The sequence below is a fragment of the Protopterus annectens genome, chromosome 2.part2 (assembly GCF_019279795.1).
Source record: "Protopterus annectens isolate FY-2018-M chromosome 2.part2, PAN1.0, whole genome shotgun sequence".
Classification (NCBI taxonomy): Eukaryota; Metazoa; Chordata; order Ceratodontiformes; family Protopteridae; genus Protopterus; species Protopterus annectens.
Window position 1 is genome coordinate 323,489,433 of NC_056730.1, and position 15,052 is coordinate 323,504,484.

At 44.8% G+C, this 15,052-nt stretch overlaps 1 protein-coding gene across 1 annotated transcript in view; it reads left to right on the top strand.

Annotated features, from left to right (window-relative positions):
* PPIP5K2 (diphosphoinositol pentakisphosphate kinase 2) overlaps positions 1-15,052 on the top strand; it is a 3,486,936-nt gene that overhangs the window by 884,919 nt on the left and 2,586,965 nt on the right. The window lies entirely within an intron of this gene.

A 15,052-nucleotide genomic window follows, 5' to 3' on the forward strand; every position in this document is an offset into this window, starting at 1 on the left:
AGATGGTCACACTGCAGTCCATCTTCTCTCTCTTGAAGAAGGATGATTGGATGTGCTTGATAGATCTCAAGGACGCCTACCCATCCTATCAAGATAGACGGGCATTCCAGGAAACTCCTGCACTTCTGTCTGGGAGCCATTCATTACCAGTTCTGGGCCCTGCCATTTGGTTTTGCCTCAGCTCCCAAGTGTTTACCAAGTGGATGGCAGTGGTCACAGCCTGACTCCGACTGCAGGGATTCCAGGTCTTTCTGTACCTGGATGATTGTGTCCTCTCTGCCCCACACAAGAGCATCAGGGATCACAGCCAAGGATACTTTACTCCAACTGTGCAACCACTTAGACATTACAGTCAGTTACCCCAAGTCAAGCCTTCAGTTTGTTCAGGTTTTAGAATTCATAGATTGTTACCTGAATACGGTCAGTCAAATAGCCAGACTTCCAAGTTCCAGAATGTCCAGCTTTTATACTCAAACATCAGCTCATCCTGCCGTCTTTGTTTTCGGATCCTTCATGTTTACGATAAATACCCAGTTGGGGCCTTTTTTCTTATTATTATTATTTTGGTCACTGCATGTCTACTCAGGTTCATGTCATCCAGGAAGGGAAAGTGTAAGTGCGGATTTCCGATCCCCCATGAGGATGCCCATGACCTCTGTCTGACTTTTCTGCCTAGGGCCCAGCCACGACTACAGAACTTGTGCGCATTTTCAATTTTCTGCTTTACCCTATGGACTGTCTGTGGCTCCAAGGGTATTAACCAAGTGTTTGACTCCATTGATAGCCTATTGCAGGGTCCAAGGGATTCAGATTTTTTCCATACCTGGATGACCCCACTTCCCTACACGTCCATCTCCAAAAGTCAAGTCTGTTCTGCAGTCTCTGGGTTTCAACATCAGTTTCCGCAAGTACAAAATTAACCTTCCCAGGGCCAAGTCTTCCTGGGGTGCAGAATCAGGGCAGATGTTATGAGAGCATTCCTTCTACCACAAAAGATGAAAAGTCTGAATGAATACCTGCTATCTGTCCTCCACACCACTGCAATGACAGCAAGAGAATGTCTCAGACTCCTAGGACATATGGCCTCTACCATTCCCATATTGCCACTGGCAAGACTCCACATGAGGAAACTTCAGTGGTACCTGAGGTCCACGTGGACCCAACATTCCCACTCCTTGGACCACACCAGTTCCCTCCTACCATGCCTAAGGAAAGAGATCCTTTGGTGGATGGATCAAGTCTCTCTCAACCTTGGACTCCCCTTACAACCCCTCATCCCAGTCCAGGAGATGTACATAGATGCATCACAACTGGGTTGGGGTGCTCCCATGGGCAGCATGAAAGTGCAAGGCATGCGGACAGGCACGTTCAAGAGGGAACACATCAACATCAGAGAGATGAGGGTCATCTTTGCACTGAGGGCCTTCCAACACATTCTGAAACAAAGCCCCATTAAGTTGTTCACAGACAACACTACAGTTCTTGGACATAGTCCACAGGTGGGGTACACCACAAATAGATCTGTTTGCCTCCTATCTGAACAGACAACTTCCACACTTTTGTACTAGGGCACCCAACCCTCTAGCGAGGGCATCAGATGCCTTCTGGATCCGATGGAAGGAGATATTTCTCTATGCATTCCCCCTTCCCACTCTTACAAAACATCCTGTTGAAAATTCAGCAGAACCAACCAAAAATCTTGTTGGTGACTCCCTTTTGGCCAAGATAGTATTGCTTCCCCCTCCTCCTGCATTTAGCCAGGGGCCAGTCATCACAAGTTACCTCACAGAGTGGACCTTCTCACACAGGACAAGGGATCCCTAATCCATCCCCACTTGGAATCTCTAAACCTAACCCTGTGGGTGATAGTTTTGATCCTTTTCAGACACCTTTACACTGAGGACTTGCTTAATGTCCTGCAGGAGCCTGGGAAACCCAGTACTAGGAGGTCTTATTTGTCCATATGGAAAAGTTTCTCTATTTGGTGTCTTAAAAGACAGCTGGACCCATTTCAAGGAGAGGTCTCCTTAGTGCTGTCCTAGCCGTGTGAATTGTTGCAGGCAGGGCTGGCATGTTCTTCTAAGCCTACCTAGCTGCTGTTTCTGCTTGTCTGTCTGTTGACCCTCCTTTTCCCTCCCGACTTCCAGTGATGTTATTCCTAAATGGAGTACTGCATTTCAGACCCTCCAGGAGACCAGTTCCAGAGCCATGGGACCTAAACTACGTTTTAGAGAAGTTCACCATTGCCCGTTTTGAACCAGCAGCTACAGCTTCTCTAAAATATTGCACTTGGAATGTGCTTTTGGTGGACCTGCCATCAGCCCGTAGAGTGTCAGAGCTCCAGGCCATGATGGCCACCCCACCTTTTTTAATATTCCACAAGGATAGAGTGACCCTAATGACTAACCTGGCCTTCATGCCTAAGGTGGTGAATGAGCTGTCCCTGAACCAATGTATTCACCTCCCCACCTTTTTTCCACATCCCCAGAATGACAGTGAGAGAATCCTGTATTCCCATGATGAACACAGGAAACTAAGATTCTACCTAGACAAGACCAAGTCCCTTAAGAGATCAGAGAGTTGTTTGTCTGTTTTCACCCCAGAGCTCTGGTGAAAGCAGTGGCAAAACGGACTATTTCTGCCTGGATACCAGACTACAACTCTTACCACACATTTCGGCCACCAAAGCAGGACCAAAACACTAAAGGTGGAGGAGTGTCAATATTCACCAAGGATATTCACACCACCAGGCTAGTTGCCCAACATAATGCATCTGAAATTCTCCAGGTGCAACTAACACTAGGTAAGACTGCAATCCAAATTGTAGCTTGCTGCAGATCCCCCCACCATACCCCAAGATTCTCACTACACCTTTCTAAACATACTGGAAAATATTAAGATAGAACCAAACACCCTAATACTGGGTGATTTTAACTACCCTGCCATTAACTGGGAAAACTACTCATGTACCAACACCTTTGCCCAACGGTTCTTGGAATTTATAAATTCCATTGCCCTGGATCCAAATAATCAGTCCCACCAGGGGCTCCAATATCCTAGACCTGGTCCTTACCAACATGGGAAATCGATGCTCCACACCTATGGTCACCCCCTCATTAGTCACGTCTGACCATAAGCTAATCACCCTTAACATCCACATCCCACCCCCACCCCTCAATAAGGAAACCTCCATAAAAAATTTCTCCAAAGCCAACCAAGTCAGAAGTGACAAACATCATGACACCCATGCAGACGGGAGCTGAAAGTTCAACTGCTGAATCCTACACTAAGGCACTGTACGAGCACATCCACTCATGCATAAATCGTGCCATCCCAAATAGAACCAAGATGCTCTCATCCAAAAAAAAAAAAAGCCAATCTGGTGGTCCCCTGCCATAAACAAACTTTACAACAAAAGGAAGAAACTGTTGCAGAAAAGAGGAAAATCCCAGGATGCAAAAAACTTCATAGCCAGGGAATTGTTATGGCTAGGCTTGTATAGGCCCTAGGGCTGATAGCCTATTACCAACCTATCAACCTATGATTTCCAACTCCATCTCCTTTTGTTACACCTACCATGGCAAACGTCTAAACTCTAAAATTAAAGCCCACTCCACTAGAGCCATGGCCTCATCTGGAACCTTCTTCAAAGGGCTGGGCACTGCTTCCATTCTAGAAGCAGCTACTTGGACATCCGTCCAAACACTACAAACTGTACCACATTTCCAGATTTAGAGCAGGGTTTTCTAGTGCAGTCCTGCATGGATTCTTGGAAAACAGTTCTAAACCACCCTCCTCCTCTTCCCTTTGAGCTTTGGCACTCACACAAAGGTGAAGAATACTGCAACATGTGAATAGATGAACATAGAATAGTTGTGTAAAATGTTAACATAACCATATATGTCCTTCTCTTCCATGTTGCAGTATTCTATCCCACCCTCCTACCCCGCTCTAAACATATATATGTATATGAAAAACTTTGCTGGATGATACAGGACTTGCGCAACTATCCCGGGACTGGGGCGTTCAATTCTGGGGAAAGTACATGCAGGCGTCACTTTTGTGGCCCATGCTCCCTACAGCCAACGTCAGATGTCCCACATACCTCGCAGTAACTAAAGTTTTTGGATACTGGCTGGACGTTCGGGTAGAAGAGCGGAGGATAACCCAAAGGTTAAGAATACATTGAAGAGACTGACATCTGTGATTATGGTAAGATTTTACACAACTATTCTTAATCTTATATTTTTCTCTCCTGGCTTTGCTTATATATTCTATTTATCCTCCTCTTATCCTGCACTACTTTAATGTATTCTTAAATTGTCTTTGTTTTCATTCTGTTTCCCTTTCCAATTGCCATCGTTGGTATTCTTCGACTGCCATCATTGGTATTTTTATCTGAGGCTCAATCCTCCAAAAGAGAGCACAGAAAAAGGCTGTCAGCTCCATCTGGATCTTCCACTATGTCCTCTGATCCAACAGCAGAGCTTGCTTGGAAAGTTTTTAAGAAGTTCTATCTGAAGACTAAATCTTCGGATCTGTTGGCATTGGATGTCTGATCTACTTCATCGGATATAATACCTTTGGATCTGAAACAGCTAGAACCCAGGTATGCATCTTCCTTGGATCTGGTTCCTTCCCAAGTGCCATTCCCCTTTTTTGGAAAGACACCAACATTCCAAATCTCTTTCAGTGGCCTCATCCTCTCATTCTTCCAGGAGCCTGACAGCAGCTGATGTGGATAGAATGATGAGAAAGTTTGTGAATTCAGATGGGAGTTCTCCTGGCTCCTACCCCTTCAGGTCTGGAAATCCTTACCAACACTACACCACCCATCTTGGCTGTTCTCCAGTCTGACCCTTGGATCGGAGTATTCTGGGACCATCCATGTTGGATCTGAAGATTTATATATCTTTGGCTCCATACTGTGTCTGAGTACACCTGTGTTTGAGCTGAATGACTCTGGGAGCTGAAGTGTCGTTGTCAGGCCCAAGGTGTTAAAGTTGACTCCAAAGTTGTCAGATATGTCTCTATCCCTTGATATTGGACAGCTCTGCCCTGACTTCTGCCTCGGGTGGATTGCCTTTGATCAGAGGGAGCCAACAGTCTGGAAGCATGTCTTCCTGCCTTTGTCAGCCACCTTCTCCCCTGAGCAGTCTGCCTTTGAGGTGATGGAAAGAGTATTCTCTGCTTCTGGAGGACTGACTGTTCCACCCCCCTTGGATCTTTCCTCTGGATCCCATGCGTCTTTGTGCGCTGAGCCTCATCACTCTACGCCATAGGAACAGCCAGCCCAAAGTCGACAGGTTAAAGGGTGTCCTTATTTCTTCTGATACTACTTTGCAACATCTCACCGAAGAAGTCCCTAGGATGAGAAAGTGCAAAAGGAGGCATTTAGACTCTCCTCAAGAGTCTCACTGAAGATACCGATTTTGATGAGGGAGAAGAGTCACCAAGAACGTCACCTGATTACATCTCCTTTAGAGACATCCTGGAAATCCTCAAGCAAAGAGGTGGTTGGTCCACCATTAACCCTTCCCCAAGAGGAATCTGTATTCCTGGAAGCTGTTGGTCTGGCCCATGTACCTCCTTGGTGAATCTGCCAGCCAAAGAGCTCATTGATTTGGTCTCAAGGCAGGTGTGGAAGGAACCCAACACTGTTGAGCTGAGACTTAAGAGAACATACAGGATCCTGGCATCAACGAAAGAGATTTCTGGAGCAAGGGAATACCAGTAGATGCCATAGTCATAGCCGCGACCATTAAGAAAGAACTTGCAGAACAGTATTCATCCATCCACCCCTCTAACAGAGCATCCAGAGTGTTGGACAGGTTTTGGCAGCATGGAAATGCTTCAGCGACCTTTCCACTCAGGTCACTGAATTTGTTTGACACACTTCACTAGACTGCAGTGAGATATGATTAAAGAACTCACCAAATCTCTTTGGGACCAGTACTTCTGAGGCACAGAGCTATTGCCTCACTGTTGGCTACCTTACAGTCGATCATAGATTCATCCATGAGGCTCATTTCATATGAGCTGAAGGTACCTCAAGAGTGGTAGGTTCAGGCATTTCCATTTGGAGGCATGCCTGAAGATGCGTTTGTGTGATTTTGCATAGCACTTCAAGTCTTCCTTCGTCAATGCATCCCTTTGATGGAAGCTCTTTATTTGCCCCTAAGGTAAGGGATACTGTCTCCACATGTGAGAAAGATGGTAATAACCTGTCTGCAGTGGGTGTACATTTTTTGACCCCCTCAAAGTTCCTTCTCTAGGCATCAGCGAGGTGGCCAAAAGGTGTGGTTTAGAGAGTGCCTGGGTCCTTTCCAAGATCCACGCAGAGGTAATTCCTCTAGGGGCAGAGGGGGAACCTTAATGGAAGACAGCTCTTGTGTGGCACAGGAGGCTCACAAAACCAGGGGTATAGATATTCCTTCTCTAACAGACCCTATCAGCCCTCCTGAAGAGAGGCCCAATTGCCCACCTCTGGAGGCAGTCGGGTGTCATTTATCCCTGGACCAGAGAGCCTGCCTAGACATTACAAAAGATACACAGGTGCAAAGGATTATTTCCTGGGCTTATTTATATAATTCCCTTTTTCCTATCCCCTTCTTCAACAGCAAACAAAATTCCTGATGTTCCACCCAGTCAGAGAAAAGTAGCAGCTCTAGAAATAAAAAAGTTGCTAGAAAAAGAGTCATCTAAGAAGTCCCCCCAGACCAGAAAGAGTCCAGAACTTACTCAGGATTCTTTTTAGTGCCAAAGAAAACAGGGGACTGGAGACCAGTTTTGGAACTCGGCTGTCTGAACAAATCAGTTCAGTATAAAAAGTTCAGTCCATTTTTCCCTTCCTGCACAAGGATGTCTGGATGTGCTCGATAGATCTTCAATATCACATAAAAATGAACAGACGATCCAGGCAATACCTGTGGTTCAGATTGAGAGTCAGTCATTTCCAATTTAGCGCTCTGCTCTTTGGCCTTACCACAGCCCCCGGGGTGTTCACCAAATGCATGGCAGTAGTAGCAGCTCACTTAAGACTGCAGGGATTCAGGGTGTTTCCTTACTTGGATGACTGGCTCATAACTGCTCCAACCATGCATCTACTGAATACAGCATGAGATTAAGTACTTCATCTGTGCTGTCATCTAGGAATAGCCATAAAGCACAACAAATTTCAATTAAAACTCTCTCAGACATTAAAATTCATAGGGGCCTTGTTCAACACAGTATCAGTGACAATGAGAGTACAGACTACTTGATTTCAAGTCAAGAAGATAATTTGCAATTCCTCCCTCATGGCTCGATTGATGCTACAGGCCTTAGGGTCAATATCTGCTACGATAGTTCTAGCTCTGATAGCAACATGCCATATGAAAATTATTCAGTGAACTTCAGCAACTCAGTTTTCTACATCAACCTGTGTCCACCCAGATCAGAATAACTCAGGCATGCAAGGACTTGGTCAAAAGAAGTATTACAAGGTTGTCCATTCATTATTCCTCAGCCCAAAGCCTTAGTGACTATGAATGCTTCTCAAATTGGGTGTGTGGGGGGGTATTTCTTAGAAAAGTCAGTCCAAGGCACATGGTCCCCCGAAGAGGCCAACATGCATATCCGTGTCCTGGAAATGAGAGCAGTGCTCCTAGCATTGCAGGCTTTTCAAGACTCGCTCCCTTTCGGGACTATTGAATTCAAACTGACAATGTCTCAGTGGTGTGGTACATCAACAAACAGCGAGGGCTCAGATCTTATTCCTTGTGTGGAGAAGCTCTGAGAGTGTGGCAATGGGCAATCTCATCCAGTCGATTTCTAATAGCAATGCACATTTCGGGGAAATCCAACGTGATAGCAGACAACTTGAGCAGGTCCATATTTTACCTCATGAGCGGTCCCTCAACATGAGAGTTGGGGAAAAGATATTCTGCCAAAGGGGCCAGCCTTGCTGCAATCTCTTCGCATCTCCCCTCAACACCAAGTGCAGCAGGTTCTTTGCTGTAATCTCCCTACCAGGGGAATCATTGAGAAATGCTGTCCTTCACAATTGGCCCCCCTGTCTCCTCTATGCATCAACTTCAACCCCCTTAAACCCAAAATTTCTACAGAAAGCATTTTGATTAAAGAGCAAAGTCATCCTCATTGCCCCCTTATTGGCCTTGTCAGATTTGGTTTCCCTTCTTTGGCCTCATCTAGTTTGTCATCCATGGATTATGAATCCAATTCCAAACCCTCCTGCCTTACTCAACAGACATGATTCACCTGGACATTTCAGGCTTAAAGCTGACCACATGATTTCTCTACTTTTATTGATAACCAGACAACCTACGCTCTCCTCCCCTTTCCATCATATACTTTTATCTTCCCATAAGGCTTCCACTGATGAGATTTACAGAAGTAAATGGAAAAAATTGTTATGCTATGTGCAGCAGGAAGACAATGACCCTTTTTCAGCTCCAATATGTAAAGTTCTTGAGTTTTTGGCTACAATCTTTAATGGAGGGGCTAGTTCTTCTACTGTTAAAGTACAAATAGCTGCCATTTTTAATTTCCATTTAGGGATTAACAATGCCACATTAGCCTCCTGAAAACATTGTAAACCTTTAATGAGGATACCCTTCTGAGACCACCTTTTAAAGCTCCAACTCCACCATGGGATTTAAATTTGCTATTACAAGTTTTGACTCAGTTTCCTTTTGAACCATCAGCAAAACTGGAAATAAAGTTTTTATCCTAGAAAACTATCTTTTTTGGTAGCTGTAAGCTCTGCTCGAAGACTTTTTTAACTTCAAGCCTCATCTTCTAAGCCCCATAGAGATAGAGTAGCACTTCGAACCAACCCTTCTTTCTTCCTTAGGTGGTATCAGAATCCAACATCAATCAGTCCATTAATCTTCCAGTTTTCTTTCCAAATTTCATAAACAACGGAGAATACATTGATGGATATTCACAGGCTGTTATTTTTCTCTTTGCATAGGACAAAGAATTTCAGGAAAACAAATCAACTGTTTGTTTTTTGGAGTCAAAATTGGGCAAACCAGTTTCAAAAGTAACTTTAGTCAAGTGGTTGGTTGACTGTATATCCTTTATCTATAACAAATTAGGCTCATCTTTGGCAAGACCTTTGAGAGCACATTTAACCAGGTCCATGGCAACATCATCAACATTTTTAACCAGGTCTTCCATGGATGATATCTGTGCAGCTGCAACTTGGGCTAATCGTGGGCTAATCCTCATACCTTTATTACTCATTACAAATTGGATCTGGCCTCGAGGAGAACAGCCTTAGACTCAACGGTTCTCAGGAATATCCTTCCTTAGAGGCCTTATGGGATTCAGGTAGCTGGAGACTCTATCCCAATTGTTGAGGAATGAATGAAAACTGACAACATCAGATAAAGAATTTATGTACTCACCATAATGTTCCATCTGTGTTGTCCATTTTCATTCTTCTAAACTCTCTTCCTGACAACCTCCTACCTCTTAATATATGACTTCTGGAAAAATGAGAAGGTTATAAATGTACTTTCTTTTGAGCTCCATTTTTTGATTCCTCATACTGCTGTTAATACTCCTATGAAGTTATAAGGCCAGTAAACAAGATCTGAAGTATGTTAGGGGAATAGAGCATTATGGGTAAGAGTGGAGCTTGAGAGATGTTCTTCATCTCACATTGCTGCAGTCCTTACATATGGGTAGTCCACTGTCCTCGGTCGGCCCGAATACCAAAGTATTAGGCTGACGTCGGTCATGGGCGCTCAGATCTGACATCAGAGCGTCAGGGTATAAAAGCGCATGACCGACGTCATATCCTCAGTCTTTTTTGCCGCATGGTCCGATGCAGAAGCAGCGTTTGCAAGTGCCGTTCGCGGTTCTAAAATTTTCTTATTCTGAGTTTCAGACCGAAACCAAGTTGGGCTAAGTACCCCGTTGGGGAATATTTTTGTTTTTTCTTGCCTCAGTTAATTCCGGATGTCAGAAAAAGTGAATAATTGTATTTCTTGTGGGAAACAGATACCGCATAGGGATTACCACTCTCTTTGTATTCCTTGTTTGGGTCCTGAGCACGACGTAGTCGGGTGTCGCTTTTGTGCTAGGTTTAATAAGCGCACCATTAAACGTAGGTTAGATTGCGCTAGGCTTGTCTTCGGTAAGCGGTGTAATTATAATATGCCGTCGGATCCTCCGACGCCCGCTACCACGAAGAAGCGCAAAGACAAATCTTTAAAGTCCAGGCAGGATGAGTCAACCGTTCCGGACGCCAGTTCTTTAGAAACTACGGTGGAATCTGTGGATCCAGCCGAGGTTTCAGTTGAGTCTCAGGGGGAGGCTTTGATTTTGCAAGATGTGGCCTCTCAGGAGTCAGGTCAGGCTGAGGGGGCCTCTCAGGTTGCTGTTCTCCCTTCCTTGCCTAAGGTGGTTAGGCCTTCTCCTTCTGTCTCTAAGGCTCCTTCCAAAGGCAGGCCTGGTTTACCTTCCACGGGTGTCAGTCCTAGTTCTGCAGGTTCTGTGCCTAAAAAACACATGCTTAAAATGGCAGAAGATTTAATTTCTTTAATCAGAGGTTCTATGCCCCCTCCTGATAAGAGGCCTAGGGTGGAGCCAGAGGTGGAAAGTTTGGAGCAGGCTTCAGATTACTCAGAGTCTTCGGCTGAAGACATTCAGGATTTTCCTCCTTATTCTGATTCAGGCGCAGAGGATTCCACTCCTTCTGCTTCCCCTCCAGAGGATTTTTCTTTTTCCGAAACCCTGCATTCTATGAGGGAACATTTTAAATGGGAAGGTCAGGATTTCTCAGATTCACGAAAGAGGCTTAGGGAATTTTTGTTTTTACCACAACATAGGCCCTTGGCTATACCTCCTGTTTTGGATGTTGTTCAAGACGTTTTCTCCGAGGCTTCCCTTAATCCAGACTCTCTGCCTCCTGCGCCAGTTAAGCCAGACAGGTATTACAGAGTACCTGAGGCTCATAAATATCTGTATAAGAGTCCTAGGGCTGACCCAGAAACTATTAGCCAGGGACCTAAGGGTGCCAGGGCTTCTGTTGTAAAGAATCCAGTTCCTATAGATAAAGATGCTAGAGCTTTGGATAGATGGGGTAAGAAAGTGTATACCTCTTCCACTTTAGCAATGAGGGCTTTGAATTGCCAGTTTCATATGTTGAAGTATCAGAATTTCCTCCTTACTCAACTAAAATCTAAAGTGGATGCTTTGGCAGAGGGCATAGAGTGTAAAGAATTACAGGATTTGGTACATGCCTCTGAACAGGTGGGTAAGCATTCTTTGCAGTGTGGTTTCGATGCTTTACAGGCTTCTTCCAGGGTGGCTGCCACTGGTTCTGTTATTCGCAGGCACGCCTGGCTTAAGGATCAGAATTTGTCAGAGCATGTTAAAACTAGAATTTTGGATGCTCCTTTGCAGTCTGAAGTTTTGTTTGGTTCTCCTGTGGAGTAAGAAAATGGAAGACAAAGCTAAGTCTATGCAGACTGTTAAAGATTTTTTGCAGGTGCAGCCTCCTAAGTTTAGCAGGAATTGGCCTACTAAGGGATGGGCTTATCCTTCTTCTGATTTACAGTCTAGGGGTAGATCTAGACGTGGTAGGGGCAGAGCTCAGAGTTCTTTCAGGCCTAGAACATGGAGTTCACCTGCACAATCTATAGGTGAGGGCAGGGGCCAGTCCTTTCGTAAACAGGCCCAATGACCTGCATCTTCAGCTGCCAGATTCTTCCTGTCTGGCAGCTCCTTTGGGAGGAAAGTTGGCACTCTTCAAGCAAAACTGGCTCTTAATCACCCAGGACAAATGGGTGTTGGACATTATAGACCGAGGCTACAAGTTTTATTTCCATACATTGCCTCCTTTCAAAGGCATGCCAGACGTTCCTCCTCAGCAAAGGGTAGAGGCTCACAAGCAGATTTCTTTACTTCTTCAAATGGGGGCTATACAGCAGGTCCCTCTGTCAGAAGTGGGCCTAGGATTTTATTCTCGCCTGTTTCTAGTACCAAAGAAAGGAAACACTTGGAGGCCAATTTTGGATTTATCTATCCTCAACACATACCTGGACATTCCAAAATTCAAAATGTTGACGTTGCAACAACTTCTACCTCTGTTGGGCAAAGATCACTGGATGGTAACTCTGGATCTCAAAGAGGCTTATCTTCATGTTCCTATCAGGCCCAGTTGCAGGAGATTCCTGCTGGCTGGGACTTTACATTATCAGTTCTCTGCATTGCCCTTTGGCTTATCTACTGCGCCCAGGGTGTTCACAAAGGTTCTGGCTCCAGTGATAGCCTTCTTACGGTTAAGAGGAATACAAATTTATCCTTATTTGGACGATTGCCTGATTCTTGCACAAGACAAGTCCGAACTTCTTCATCATCTACAGTATGTGATGGCAGTGTTAAGGTGCCTAGGGTATTCTGTGAACGAAACAAAGTCCAGTCTAGTACCCTCTCAGGAAATGTGCTTTCTGGGTGTGAGACTGAATACAGCTTCCCAGATGGCCTTTTTGACCCCGGACAAGCAAAAGAACCGTACACTTTACTTCCATCAATTGTCTCTACGGTCCAGGCTGACTGCAAGGACAGTCCTTCAAGCCTTGGGGTTCATGGCATCTTGTATTCTGGTGCTTCCCAATGCCAAACTGCATATGAGGAAGCTACAATGGTATCTCAAATGTATGGACACAACACTGCCAAGATCTGGACACTGTCATTCAAATAATACCTTGCATTCAAAAGGAATTTTTGTGGTGGGCTCAGGAATGTCACCTAAACAAGGGACTCTCTGTGACCCGACCAGAGGCGAGTCAGATTTTAACGACAGATGCCTCGGACAAGGCTTGGGGAGCACACCTCAATGGAAAATGGGTTCAAGACACGTGGCCTGCCAGACTTCAACATTTACATATCAACTTGAAGGAGATGTTAGCAGTCCAATTTGCATTGATGGCTTTCAAGGATTTACTTCACCCAGGGCAAGTGTTGATTCTAAGAGACAACACAACTGTCATGTGGTACATCAACAAGCAAGGGGGAACCCATTCGTACCCTCTTTGCAGACAAGCAATGATTTTGTGGGAGACTGCTCTCAGTTTACACCTCAATCTTCAGGCGAGGTTTCTACCAGGAGCACAGAACTCCTTAGCAGATGTTTTGAGCAGACAGATAGTGGATCCCCACGAGTGGAAATTGGATCCTCATGTATTTCGAAAATTGACAGTGATATGGGGAACTCCAGACATAGATCTGTTCGCTTCTCCACTAAATTTCCAGTTGCCAAAGTTTTGCACAAAAATGTTTCATCCCACAGCTTGGAAAGTGGATGCTCTATCATTCAAGTTGGAGCAATCTTCACGTCTATGCCTTTCCGCCTCTGCCTCTTCTCTCCAAGGTACTCTTGAAGGTCAGACAAGACAAGCCCTCCATGATTCTAATAGCTCCAGATTGGCCTCGACAGCACTGGTACCCTCTGCTGAGGAGTTTAGTACGGGAGCCTCCATGGCCTTTGCCTTCGATTCCGCACCTTTTGTCTCAGGAGGGCAATCATTTCCTCAATGTCAGGATTCAGTCCCTGCATCTAACTGCCTGGCATATTCAGCTCTAGAACCTGGAGGGTCGCAGCTTCCACAACAAGTTTTGAATGTTATTTTGGAGGCCAGAATGCCTAGTACAAGGAAAGTTTATGCTGATAAATGGAGGAGATTTTTAATTTGGAGCAAAACAAAGAGCTTTGATGTTTCCAGGCTTGATTTAAGTGTTTCTCTTCAATATCTTACAGAATTATTAGACAAGGGTTTGTCTTTCTCCTCTATAAAAGTTCATGCTGCAGCCATTTCTGCTCACTATGACTGTGACCCTCCATTATTCTCTCATCCTTTGTTTAAGCAATTTCTTAGAGGGGCAAAGAACATAAGACCCCCACGTAGAGCTCCTACTCCTGCCTGGGATCTCAATTTTGTGTTGGAAAAAAGTACAGTTTTGTACCTACCATAAATGTAGATGTTCGAGGATCCACATTGCTGCAGTCCTAACTATTGCTGCAGTCCTAACTATTGGGTAGTCCGCTGTCCAGTCAGCCCGAATACCAGAGTATATGGCTGACGTCGGTCAGGGCGCATTAGACTGACGTCAGTACGTCAGGGTACTAATGCGCATGACCGACGTCATATCCTCAGTCTTTTCTTGCCCCAGATGTCAGAAGACCCTAAAAAGACAAGGCCTAATATACCTGCACCAAAAATATGTACAATATATACAAAAATATATACAAAAATATCAGCATATAACCTCACCTACACAACCACCCCTAAACACAGAGGGAAGGAGGGAGGTAAATTGGACTGCAGCAATGTGGATCCTCGAACATCTACATTTATGGTAGGTACAAAACTGTACTATGTTCTTCATTCCACATTGCTGCAGTCCTAACTATTGGGTAGAATCCCAAAGCAGAGGTAAGGGAGGCTGGCAAATCATAAAGAAGCAGGAGCTGACAACATGCCTTGCAAAATAGCTGTGGCAAAACCAGCCCTAGACTTAGAGTAGAGAGGAAGGTGATAATGCTTAGAGAAAGTATGCACTGAACTCCAAGTAGCTGCCTCCAAAATATCCTTAGTTGCCACCCCCTTAGAAATGCTGTTGAAGTGGCAGTAGCCCTAGTGGAATGAGGCCTAATCCCAGCTGGAATCTCCTTGCCATGATGGGAATAACAAAATGCAATGCAAAACCCAATCCACCTAGAAATAGTTTGTTTTGACACAGGCTTGCCCTGCGAACTCAAAGCAAAAGAAACAAACAACTGCTGAGACTGCCTAAAATCCTTAGTCCTGCTTAAATAATAACGCAATTGCCTGTGTACATCTAAAGTGTGCAAAATCTTTTCCCCTTTATTTTGGGGGTCTGCATAAAAAGTAGGCAAATGAATAGTTTGGTTTAAAGCCACACTAGAAACCACCTTAGGCATAAAGGAAGGATTAGTACGTAATGATACCCTATCCTTATGGAAAATCAAAAGGGCTCTACTGCCATAAGGGCCTGCAACTCAGACACCCTTCTT